The sequence below is a fragment of the Carassius gibelio genome, chromosome B7 (assembly GCF_023724105.1).
Source record: "Carassius gibelio isolate Cgi1373 ecotype wild population from Czech Republic chromosome B7, carGib1.2-hapl.c, whole genome shotgun sequence".
NCBI lineage: Eukaryota > Metazoa > Chordata > Actinopteri > Cypriniformes > Cyprinidae > Carassius > Carassius gibelio.
The window spans coordinates 7,350,223-7,364,287 of NC_068402.1; positions in this window are offsets into that span (position 1 = coordinate 7,350,223).

Below are 14,065 nucleotides of genomic sequence, written 5' to 3' on the forward strand. Positions count from 1 at the left end.
CTCTGTGCTTTCGGAAGCATTGCAGACAGCCCTTCAGGGACCACCAGGGCCCATCCGGAATTCTTTTATTTGGTCAAAAGCTGCGACACTAAAGCAATGAGGTGAAATGCTAGAAGGCCAAAGTCTATGACTGCCAGGATCCAGCATAGTATCTTAAAGCGGAGCTACATATTTGTTGATTTGAATTAAGAAATGCTATGAAATCTCTGTGGAGGTCACATGAAATGTACTTGTTATTAAAAAAGGACATTAAATGGTTTATGGAAATATTCCTAGATGTGCAGTATGTTAACATTCAGTGCTCATATCTGCTGCCTGTTCACCTTCAAACTTTTTCAAAACTTACAACAAGGTTTAACAAGCCAAGATTAGTTTGCACTCACACACTTTCTGTGAAATGTGACCCTGGACCACAAAACCAGTCTTAAGTGTCAATTTTTCAAAATTGAGATTTATACATCACCTGAAAGCTGAATAAATAAACTTATTAGGATAGGACAACATTTGGCTGAGATACAACTATTTGAATCTGAGGGTGCAAAAAAAATCAAATACTGAGAAAATCGTCTTTATATTGCTCCAAATAAATATGCAATGCATATTATCAATAACAAAATTTTGATAAATTTATGGGAAATTTACTAAATATCTTCATAGAACATGATCTTTACTAAATATACTAATGATTTTTTGGCATAAAAGGAAAATCTATCATTTTGACCCATATGATGTATTTTTTTATTATTATACCCTCATGCAACATAGGACTGGTTTTGTGGTCCAGGGTCACAAATCTTAAATTGCAAATATATTAAAAGGAATTAATTTGAAAAATAATTAAAAATAATCAAATTCCTATTTTGATTCCTATAATTCCTTACATTAAAATTTTAATTCTGCATCCTGTGTGCAAACTCAAGTCAAATTCAGGAACTGAATTGTTGACACAAATTTCAATTAAACTTTGCCAATTTAAATAAACTAATAAATATTGTTCATTAATATTAAAAGAAATAAACACTATCAATGCTATTAACGTCAGATGTACTGTATATGCTGGTTTTATCAAAACTTGCTTTATGAGGCAGAAATTGAGACACTGCTGGAAACATTTCAGAAGTTTCATGACCTACATTCGCCATCCTGCAAGCCTACTTCCAAAGCAGTACTAATAAATATTTCCCTTTGAGTGAGCAAATAGAAAACATAATCCCACTATCATTTCCTCAGAAATTTTATCTTTTTATTTTTGTAGTTTTATCTTTGCTTTTCATTGTACAGTACATGTATGCAGGGGCGTCAGATGGGGGTAAAACCAGTACTGATTACCAGGGCCCCAAAGGAAGAGAGGGCCCTTGAAAAATCTGGTATATATTTTGCATTATATGCATAGATCTTGTGCAACACCCCTGCATGTATGTCTCAAGTTGAATATCTCAGTCAAATAGGCAGACATAAAGCACTAGAAGTTGACTGCAAATAAATTGTATAAATTTAATAACAAATGTAAGGAAATAAAAAACTGTGTTCAGTCAAGACTGCAAAATTACAATTGTGAATTGGCAAACCACCTACAGTATTATTAAATTCTGACTATTTAAAATGATTGATTGATTGATTGATTGTAACTATAACATGAAATGACTATGAAATTTGTTTTGACACTAGATATAGCCAGTGATTTAGCAGTTCTATTCAAGTGTAAACTATGGCTGTTCTTTTAGCTAGTATCGAAGAGTAACAAAAGCTGTTATCAGTGCCAATTAATCAGCAAGAACGATAAATCATTTGACCTCTTGTGTGTACCGTGACCGTCAAGCTTACAGGAAACCCCCAAGGCTCAATCTCAGGTCCTCTTCATTTTCCAGCACTGCTGCAGTCCTCATTCTGCTCTATCAGCTGGATCAAAGGGGGCTGGTGGAGAAGATTACCTGGTAAAGGGTCTCTTTTGCAGGCCCAGGAACAGCTGGCAGATGGGGGTCCTGCAGGCATCTCTGGCGTCATGCTGATGGCAGAAATGGGGAATAGGATGGACACAGATGATGAGATGGTGTCCACAAGGCTGTTACTGATAGTCTGCTCACAAATGAAGCACATCTGAGAACCCTAAGGGCAGAAGAGCAAGGATGCAAGAAAGTCACATCATGCATTTGATGATGCTCAATATTATGTTTAGACCAGTATCATATGGATTGATATATTTGCAACACGCCTGTTCCAGATGACATCCTGGACAATTTCAGACTAACAATGGTGTTTATGTGAGAAGTGCTGTGCCGTTGAGACAGAAGATATGGAATGGAATGGAATACTAACAGCCCAGGGCTAGTTGCCACACTTTTTACTACAGAGAAAACTTCTCATGGTGGATTAATTTTTGAAAGTAATTTTATATAAATGCATAAACCTTAAACACTTGGTTACAGAAGGCCAGCGAACTTAACTGTTCCACAGTTAATTCCATTATTCATAAAAATACTGATCTTTTGACGGAATATGTCAGTTATTGAGGCTATTTTTTTATTTGAATAAGTGTTAAAACAAATAGACCACTTCCCACATAAAATATATATATATATAAAAATAGTGCATTTTATGCATACTGCATTCCAAGCAGAGGTAGTATGGTAGTATATCATTTCAAACAAACCCAATGTCCTATAGCTCAGGCAGCATTCAAAGTGTCAGCAGTCACACATGGCACCTCATCACCTCCAGCTGTCTCCCTTGACACTCTTTCCTTGGGCAGGAGACAATTTAAAGCAAATCGATAGGCTAGCTTTCTCCCCTGTAGCATGGGAGGCAGGTTAGCGATTTCCCTGCTTTTCCCTGTCTTACCTCATTGGCATTTTCTATTTCCATTCCATTTTCAGCTAAATGCCGTTTGGCCTGTATTAAGGCCTGAACACAGCCGTCACTAATTCAGCACACAAAGAGCACTGGAGATTGGTTGAGTGGGCTTATAGCTTGGGTGGATCGCAAATGGATTTAATACCATTCCATGAGCTTACCTGTTGGGCAGCATTTTAAGTCCTCAAAGCCTGTTCTGCATCCCTAAAGCAGGTTTGCTGGGGATTATTTGACATTAACATTTAAAATGAATTGGGAAAGGTCCATGAAATATTTATTCATTCATTCATTCATGCTATTTTCCAACTATGAATTATATTGTCAACATAATTTTTATTTTTATTTTTGAAAATGTACATAAATGTCAGAATGTTTTAGTAGTTTCCTAATTTAGATTTAGAATCCTGGATTGGTTTCAAACCTTTGGATCAACTAGTTTATTATGTAAAAATGAATTTTGCAAGCATATTTGTTGCTTTTTTTTTACATTAAAAGCTTTCAAGTGCAGTTTTGCCATGATATGCATTTAAATGCAGCCCTCAATCCTTCTAAATCCATGATTTACAGTTGTTACAGTCTGCTAGAACAGTTTCAGTTTTTGTTTTCATTTGCATGATGTATTTTGTGTGTTTGTCAAGAGCTGTATTGCTTCATTAAAACATAATGAATTGATATTCGCTAAGAGCAAAATGTGGTTTCTACATGGTTTTAGCAGGCACAATACTATTTGTGTAAGCAGACAACACTTTTTCCATCTTGTTTGTATTGTTGTATCAGTCTCCAATCTTGAAAATTTATATTACATTTTTATTATTATTATTATTATTTTTTTTTTTTTGTACTGACAAGCAACCGAATTACATGCTGAATGATACAAGTAAACTTGGGGATGGTGGTATAGCAGTTAATACTCTGGGCTGATTTCAGATTTGGTCCCTCAATGACAGACCCATGAACTAGGAAAGTTAAAATTACTGTACGCCCTTGAATAAGGCACTTAACCCCAAGGCTGCATCACATTAAGCTTTGATGTCTTTGCAATTCAAGAACCGAATGTCACATTGAATGAAAATTGACAGAAGTAACAATGCAACATCTCCACTCAACTGAATAACTGTCTTCCCATAAGGCATTATTGTGGTTCAGTTGGGGAAGGGGTTATTTATTATCAGTTTAAGCTGCTTTGTAAAAAAAAAAAAAAACCTTCCTTAAGAAATGAGAAGAAATGCTCAAAATAAGCATTTTATAAATTGCTCTTAGACTGCATGCATTTTAGGAGATATATTCCAGATATTCCAGTGATGTTCAAAATGATTCAGATTAGTAGAATACATGCCTACTAAAACACACACACGCAAATCAGTGCAAATAGGTTTTTATAGAAACAATGCATACTTATAGCACAACCTCTGACGATGACCAGGTATACAAACCTTGATTTTTCAAGCATGAACAGAAAATCATAGTTTGGTTTCTTTTCTTTCTTTTTTTTTTTATTTGATTTTAATCCAGATTTGTTTTCCCTAAAAATCAAACGTATTAGAAAATGTCTCAGGTTATGAATGTAACCATGGTTCCCTGATTAGGGAACGAGACACTGTGTCCTCTAGGGGTTGCTAACTAGGGGTTGTCCTCTAGGGAACACCTCGTCGTGACATGTGTCTGAAGTATACATTGAAAAAACACCAACTTATTGACCGTCACTACCGGCGTGAATATAAACAGGCACCGGGAGAACACATCATTCACTTCTTCATCTGAAGCTTGCGTCCGAAGCATGGCAGGGAGCCAGAGGACACAGTGTCTTGTTCCCTACTCAGGGAACCATGGTTACATTCGTAAACTGAGACATTCCCTTTCAAGGGAACTTCGAACTGTGTCCTCTAGGTCGCTATGGGGAACAGTATACCCATGCCGCCATGCTGAGGGGAGTGCAGGCCAGAATCATGGCGAACACTAAGTACCAACTCTACCATTTCCATGGGAGTTGCCCCTGGGACATTTAGATGGCTGTCTGTGACAGTACCCCTTACAGTCAAAAGCTTAAGCTACATACCCAACTTAATTGTTAGGGGCTCAGCCTGGGGTAGAACTGAAGGCTTGGAATCAGGAAAGATTCCTTTAAAGGGATACGGCTAAGAACCTAGCATTTTCTACCAAGTCTTTTTTTTTTGTTTGTGGCCTCACAGCGTCACCTTGTTAGCACACTTTCAAGGAAAGTCCAACTTTGCCATGGCGTGATCCATAACCTCCAACAGCTCTACATATGCAGGGCAGGAGAATTGAGAAGGCTCAGCCTCAGCTTCTTCACCATCTTCAAATATCTCCTCTTGTCCTGGCTAAAAACCCAACAGAGCACTGAACTCAGTATCAGACAGTGTTAAAGATATAACATCATCCTCCTGAGGCTCTCTCTCGTCTGCCGCCATTACGAGCGCGAAAGGGAAGGTCCCTCTTTAAACCATTCAGACAGATCCACCTGAAATTCTCACAAGCTCATTCTCCTCCGTGCCTCAGCAGCAGCGGGTCCTGAACCGCGTGAAGCCTTTTTTCATTTTTTTTTCCTCGGTAGGAGGGACTAACGAGAACACGCTTTTTCATTGAAAAAACGCTCACAACGCATGCAGGTTGCCTCCTCAAAGACATCGCGTGCGTGCTCTTCACCCAAACAAGTGACGCAAAGATTGTTTGTGTCATCGGGTGTCAAATAACACTGACACGGATACACACATTGTCTAAACGCTTGCTAGTAGTCGCCATGGTAGACAAAGAAAGATCGCTCTTACCAGTTCCTTCAGATGCACGCTTCAAACAGAACAGTCAGTGAAGATGAAGAAGAGAATGATGTGTTCTCCCAGTGCCTGTTTATAGTCGCGCCGGTAGTGACGTCAGAATTCTGTCGCCGGCCAAAAATTAGTTTTTTTTTTCAATGTATGCTTCAGACATGGGTCACAACGAGGTGTTCCCCAAAGCGACCCCTAGAGGATACAGTTGGAAGTTCCCTTGAAAGGGAACTGTGCCTTTTCTATGTTCCTTTATCAGTTTTCATTACGCCTTCAATAGTTTTATAATAAATCATGTGCAACATAACACACATAATTCTCCTTGAAGTTCCATCACAACCACAAGCAGGCACAGGTAACTTAAAAATGTGGATATTAAAATTAATGAAAGGCCAAGCGGAAACAAATAATACTTTATGCACGGTAGCATTATAATATCAACTGAAGTCCTATATATATATATATATATATATATATATATATATATATATATATATATATATATATATATATATATATATATATATATATATATATATATATACATATACAAAGCAGTATATAGTTACTGTAACAGGTACTCATTGTGTTAAATGTCCATGTTCGGAAATGCTTACCTCCACTTGACCACTTATTCAACAGAGAAGTATAACATGTAATTCAAGCCTCAGACAGAAGAACATTCAATGACTCCAAAAGTTAGAAAATATTTCCACAGAGTAACACTAGCTGGCCATTTAAGTTTCACTGAAAATAAATTATAAAAGCTCCTCGGGTACAAAAACAAAATATCTGTGAAAATTATACTATAAAGTGGAACATATTTGCACTGCCTGACAAAGTCACAAGACACTGCTTAGTTTGACAATCTGAAAAGAAATACCCACCATATGTTCTCTCCAACTGAAAACTTGGCGCAGAACCCAAAGCAGCCTCAACATTGAACGTTACATGAAAATTCTACTGTGACAAAGAAAATATAACATTAATCATTCGGATGCTTGAACATGGCAAGCTGAGAAACAAATATTAGTTGTTTATATACATAGTTTAGCATAAGTTTCCATTACACTGTGTTTACTCTGCAATGTCCCTCATCTGAATGCATGTGATAAATTCTGAATGCCATGCTAATGCTATTATGCATGCATGCTTCATGAATACTACATCTGGGGCTGTCATGTTTCTGCTTTCTACATGCTTACACTGATACTGATAAGTGATTCAGCTTAACAATGTCTATTTAATGCAACAGATGCAACACAGCAATACATTTTCCACAAGGCCAACAGTGGTGTGGCACAGAGAATATTGGTAAGGAGATGTAGGAGTCATGGATGAGCAAACAGTTGCAGTTTTATTCCCATCTTTCTTCCAGTTGCTGAGACAACTTTGATGTTGCAGTCAAGATGCAGATTATGTCATGGTCTTTGTCCTCACATAACATACTGTCCCATTGACAGTTTTGTGCCTTACAAGTCCATTTACTTACTATTCAGGAATGAATATTCATACTGTCTATGAAATTGGACCTGGTTGTTCAAACAGTGTAGTCAATAAATCTGCATCAGATATTTCAGGCAATGCAATAGTTTGAAATCAGCTATTGATGCATTTTTAAATGTAATTCATAACTTTATTCAGCAAGGATGCATTACATTGAAGGTAATGACTTTTACACTGTTACAAATGATTTAAAAAGAAAATGCTTTTGTTTTTATTCAACTTTCTATTGATTAAATAATCCCATATAAATATCAAGCTGTGTTAAACATTAATAACAATTAGACATTTTTAAATATATTCAAATAGAAAACTGTCACACGCCTTAGGACTGTTTGTGTGTGTGTGTGTCTTTTCATCCCCCATGTGCTCTTTGGGACCCAGTTTTCCGTCTGTCTGATTGCCATTTGGTTCAGGTGTGTCTTGTTAATTATCCTCATTTACCAATGTATTTAAGTTGTGTTCAGTCTTGGACATCCCTATATATTCATCTTGCCTATATTTACCTTCTTGTGGTTTATTAAAAACTATTCGCCTTCACTTTCTTCATGAGTTTATCTTACCGTAGCATGACAAACAGTTATTTTAAATTATTATATTTCAGGAAAATTACGGGGGGGGGGTTTGTATTTTTGATTTGTTTAAATAAATGCAGTTTAAAAAATGTAAATCTCCATGACAGCCGAGACATTTGAATGTTTATATAAATATTAAATGTTATTTTAATGTTATTATTTTTTTAGTTATTTTGCCCGTTTCAACATTTTCTCACCATAATATTGTCTCTGTTTTTGTAAATACATCTGAGAGGTACTACGTTCAGCATAGAGCTCAGCTTTGTCACGTACTGTATAAGTAAACCATCAAAAACATTACATCTCATTTTTGAGGAGAGGTTGTCAAGAGTGGAAAAGTATTGACAGTATGAAAGCACTCGATTCACCTATGATGTGCTTTTTCAAAGTGACGCAGAAACAACGCTTTTCACTTATCATCAACCCTTAACCTCCCGGTGAAAGTTTTTTCCACAAACACAATTTAAGTACAATTAAGTTGTGTTTCCTTCAATAAATCATTTAACCCATGCCAAATGTTACTATGAATATTTCAGAAGAAGTTATAACCCCATCACATCCTTGAGTTAGCCACTCATGAATGCCCTTGGTCTATAACTCTGGGCTGCAACCCTCCGGCTCTGTGTAGATGTTTGGTTTTGTTAACCGCTAAATTAAGAAAACCCAGAGCATTTAATTCAAATTCAATGTGGAATTTAAAAAGGGTAAATAATAATAATAATAATAATAATAATAATAAAACAGACTTAAACATTTCCTGACTCAGCTTAGTGCCTTGCCATTTCTTCCCAATATATGTGTTTTGTAATCGTTCAAAGAAGCGTGTGTAATGATAAATGATAGTGCTCCGATCCCAGGTCAGGAAGCTGTGCCTAGCTATTCTGTTTATTCAAATTATTTGCCTAATGATTTTCCCAGTTAAAGAAACAAAAGAACAGCAGTCGCCTACTACATGTATTCACTGCCCCATGAACAGGCATGCATGCATGAGGGTGCAAAGGTTTATTCTCAAAATTATCAAGAGCCTTCGCTTCTTCAGTTTGGTTATTAAAGCTATTCAAATCAAGGTCTTCTGTGGTAAGGACTTCCTTTTCATTACCACCATCAGTTGGCTTCAGTACAACTTGTTGACCTTCATTTTGAGAGAGGAAATTTATTACAATTTGTATTTAAAAACGCGTCAAAGGACATGATTTTTTCCTGACATGTTAAGATAGAATAAACGGTACAAAATTATAAAGATTTGACAACAACATTGTTGAATTTACTGAATTAACTTTTTTACCCAGCAGCTATAACAAAAATATGATTAATTTAGGAGGCAGAATCCACACAACTTCTTCAATCTAAGAGTTTCTTGAACACATCCCTTCTGAAAACTTCCCATGTGACAACAAATCCTTGTCTTCCCCATAATATGCTATTTAAATTCTCCTTATGTAGAATCTCATCAAATTACTATTTATTACCAATTTAATTTCTTTCTTTCTTCCTTTTCTTTTTCTTTTTTGTCTGGAGGCTGTGTATTTATGCGCAAGTATGTCCCTGTATGTGTACAAAATGATTTATACTGATCATTTCATTCCAATAAACCCAATTCCTCTCAGAATTCACAGCGGATTGCTCTTGAAAGCATGGCCGAGAAAAACTGTCTTATTAGTGCAGTTCATTAAAATCATTAATAGTCATGAAATGAGAGTCGCCAGAGTCCAAAAGGCTTAATGCCCTATCCATATTAATTAGGCACTAGCAAATCTGAACTGAAAAAGAAAAAGGATAGAGAGAACGGATGGGGGGGATGGGGAGAAAAAGGAGAGAAGCTGCACTGACAGCACATGGATTACACTGCGCTAACAACCTCCCTTGCCAGACGCACTCCGTCTCCCCCCACTCCGATTAAAATTCAGTTTAATTAAAATTGATTATATTAAGGGACTCATGTGCTTAATTAACTGCAGTCCATTCTGCTACAACTGACAGAGGCATTGTAGTACACCTGACCGTGGAAAGGTGAGGGCATAAGGAGGAGGGCAGATGGATAGCATCTATAAGCATTGACACATTTTGACTTCTTTGACCTTTGCTTTGAGCCTGTTTTCTCAGAGCAAGACTGAAAGTGACATTTGACTACATATGACGATTCATGCTAGAAGTTACTTTACAAACTGCCAGAGCCAAATCTTACAAACAAGTGGAATCAATTCATGTAGTGTGTACAAAACTGAACACATCAGGGGGAAGGAGGGAGTAATAAGTCTTAAATTGGTTCACACATTTTGACAGTTTTCATCCAAATATGCATACATCCCTACTAGTACATAATAAAAGGACTAGGACTAAAAGGTGTTTGTCTGAATATGCAGTTTTCATGCAACAGTATGGCTAAAAGAACCCCTACTTTCTAGTAGAAATGACAACAAAGCAGAGAGAATGTGTAGGTAAAAAAGGAGCTTTATGAGCACAAACAAAACAGTGTCTCTGTTAATAGTTGTTTACTCACAGTTGACAAAGATTATATGTCTTTTGTCAAAAAGTAACTTTGGTCAACCATAGCAGATACCACACTGGTTAAAGTTAAAATGTTTCTTGTTTAGAGCTACATAGTTACTATGGTTATCACAATGTTAAATATTGCATTTCTGGAGTGATTTGTGTGAGTGAAATTGTTTTGGATCTTTCAGGCTGTTTAATGCGGGTGTTACATGCATCAGGCCAAAAGAAGTTAAATAAAAACCGCCCATCCTCCCTTTGGGGGGGTTGTGAATCCTGTGGCGAATCATTGCTTTTTTGTAAATGATCCATATTCAAAACACAATAATCACTTTTAGGTATCTTGTGCTCACTGTAGTAAAAAAGAGGTCATTACCAAAGAAGGGTAAGAACTTTAAAGAGGTTGATGAAATTTAAAGAGAATCTTCATCAGAGAAATGAAGGATTATATCACTTGCTCACCAATGGATCCTCTGCAGTGAATGGGTGCCGTCAGAATGAGAGTTCAAACAGCTGATAGAAAAACAAGTATTCCACACCATTCCAGTCCATCAATAAACATCTTGTGAAGTGAAAAGCTGCATGTTTGTAAGAAACAAATCCATCATCAGGCCATTTAACTTTAAACCAATGCTTCTGCCCAAAATACAAATCCATAATAACACTTAGTCCAGTGAAAAAGTCCATTCACTGTTGTCCTCTCACATCAAATCCTGTTTTGGATGGATTTCTCTTTTAAACGTTGTTGTTCTGTGCATATTTCTTTCCTTATTCAGACAAGACTATTTTTTTTTTTACTTGTGAAAGCAATATTATGGACAGAGGACTCACATTTTATCTGGGAGCAACGGGTTGAGGATAAAAAACGTGTTGATGGATTTGTTTATTACAAACACCCCTTTATCATTTCACAAGACAATTGATGGATTGGAGTGGTGTGGATTACTTGTGGATTAATGTGATGTTTTTATCAGTTTTTTCGGACTCTCAATCTGATGGCAATCATTCACTACAGATGATCCATAGTTCATGTAATGTTAAATAAAAAAATTAAATAAATCTGTTCCGAAGAAGAAACAAACTCATCTATAACTTAGATGGCCTGAGGGTAAATACATTTTTAGCAAATTAAAATTTTTGCTTGAATTCATATAATGAGATTTTCTAAACCAGAGTTTCCCAAACTGGAGTTCACAAGTGGACTGCAGAGGGTTTGTGAGCTGATAAAAGCAAATAATTAATTAAATGATAAAACAATTATAGTGACTCCTTAAAAAAACAAAATAATGTCTAAATAAAATAGCCCTGACCTAATCCTAAAACGGAAGAAATTAAGAAACTTATTTCAATCAAACCTCTGCAAGGTTATTTACTGAAGTTATATATATTTTTTTAGAACAGGTAAGTCACATAATTGAAGGGAAAGACTTCAGTTAAACAAAAATAAATGTCTGTTAGTGTATGACACTAAACAAGGACAATTTGTAGAACTGCAGAAATAGTAAGGCCGGTATGTTAGTGGGATATATCAAATAATATCCTAACCTTCAACAAGATCATTCCTGGTATTAACAACAATCGACCTCTAGTGGAGATAACATGAACAACATCTTCTTGCTTTCCCTTGGCGGAGTGAGAACTTATGGGTTCCGGCCAGCAAGATGACAGCGGTACAAACGCTGGATAGATAAGGCTGCGACCTAAGGGCCGGCCGGAGGATGAGATGAATACATTACTCTGACAGCGACGAGGGACCTGGGTCACTACAGTTCGAGATCCAGGGCGCCCTTAACTAAATCTGCGGCATCTGTAACAGGAAGGGCCGAGGGAGAAGAGGGTACGGTGCATGTAAAGAAGCAGAGAGGGAGGGGGTTTGTCCTCCAGAGCCCCCTGTGGCATCTCGCCGCACTCGACCAAGGTCTGCAAAATTGGCCGACGTCCCAAATGCAAGGCCTCTTTACCACAAGGCCCCACTCTATCAAGTCTGCGAGTCGAGATGATGTGTGTGAGTGTGTGTGCCAGCCAATGGCATCATTTATCCAACAGGGCAGACAAAAACAAGCTGCTGCAAGTATTGATGGGCCCTCCTCAGGGCCCTCTGTGGATTGGGGTCGCCGGGTCAGCGGTCGCCAGCAGTCTGGAGGTAAATGGAAACTGGGGGCTGTTAGATGTATGACCGGCCACCGCAGAACAAAGCCCAGGTGTGTGTATGTGTGTGTTTGTATATAAGCAAGCAGCTCCCTTTCTACTATATTGTACCACTCTTTCTCTAACCCTGCCCTTTATAGATAACCGGATTAAGTTCTTGTTTATTGCCAGGATTTTGACCTCACTTACTCTCATAACTTCATTGCACTGCCTTCCCAGTGTAGCGCGATAGCAAGGCGGCCAATTCGGAACAATAGGATTTTGCTGTGAGGCACACGCATGGAGAAACGCTCCTCTCACATTCGCTCTCAGTGCATCTGAATGGCTGATCAAAGGGGGATGCCGGTACTGAACTCAAGGGGCTTTGAAATAAAGGGTCTAGAAATGAGAGAAAAATTGAATTTGAGGAAATGAGAAATTGAAGAAAATTTGAGTGGTGCTTCCCTATGCAATACTCACTGCCAACACGCTTATGGGTGCTTCTTAGGGAGTTGGTTGATGGTTGCTCAGGTCTTCTGGAAGGATGCAGAAAGGCTTACTTGCCCAAGCAATCATATCCCACCACAAAGTCCCCACAATATTCTGGTCACTAGATACAGCTCAAAACACTCCATCAAACGAAGGTCTCAAAAACGGTTTTTTTGAAAACGGGTCTCAAATGCAAGTTTTGAAACATACCATTATCATATACAAAAGTGTGAATTTCTATGTATATGCACATGGAGTTTCTTTACAAACTGACACCCCCATCTATACACTGGCATGCATAATATAGCATTTTGTCACAGATCCATGTGAACGGGGATCATTTTGATAACATTGTTGTCTGTACCCTAAGTCTATTTTATTTTTTACCTGTTTGATCATCTGCCAAGTGAAAATAAGTCACTTAATCACTTAGAGTAACAGCACACCTCTTATAAAAATAGTTCACCTCAAAATGAAAACTGAAAGTAATTTACTCACCCTCCTATCATTGCAACCCTGTACTGTGGAACGTAAAAAAGCATCTGAGAAATCTCAGTATTTTTTTTCACTTTATTAAGATTAGTCAATAGGCAGGGCAAGAGAAACGAGGATAGTGTGATGTCAGAAGATGGGGAAATGCTGCTGATGGGAACCTGAGACCGTGCCCTTCCATTCACTCTGGTATCATTGTAACACATCATCCAATTTTCCGAGGGCTGGAGAGGGGAATGGGCCGGCATTTACATAATGCTGCATCCTCACTATTTTAATTCACTTCAAGAGCATCCGTGTGTGTGAGCTGCTGCTATAGCTGTTTGTGCGAGTGTGTTGTTGCAGGGTTTTTCAGTTCTAATAGTAGATGAACTCTCAGGTAAATTAAGCGTAGTGCTCTTCATTTGAAGTAGGCTTACTGGAGCCTTACAGAGACAAGAGACAAGCACATGCTGCCAACATATTTAACACCGCATTATTAAACAGCCAATAGTATCAAAGCACTTGATACCCTGACACAAATGAGGCCTTGTCAAAATGCAGACTTGTCTGAGAATGTTTGAAATGGCCATGTAGTCGTACACTGTCAAGATAACAAGAGCATCAACTGTGATACTGTATGTTTTCATCTAGGATTACAATGAATATAAAAATGCTTTTATATCTGCAGTAGCACAACTGACAGCATCTCACATCTCTGAAATGCATGGCATTTTAAAAAAATTACAGATTTAAATTTCACACATTCTATATTAG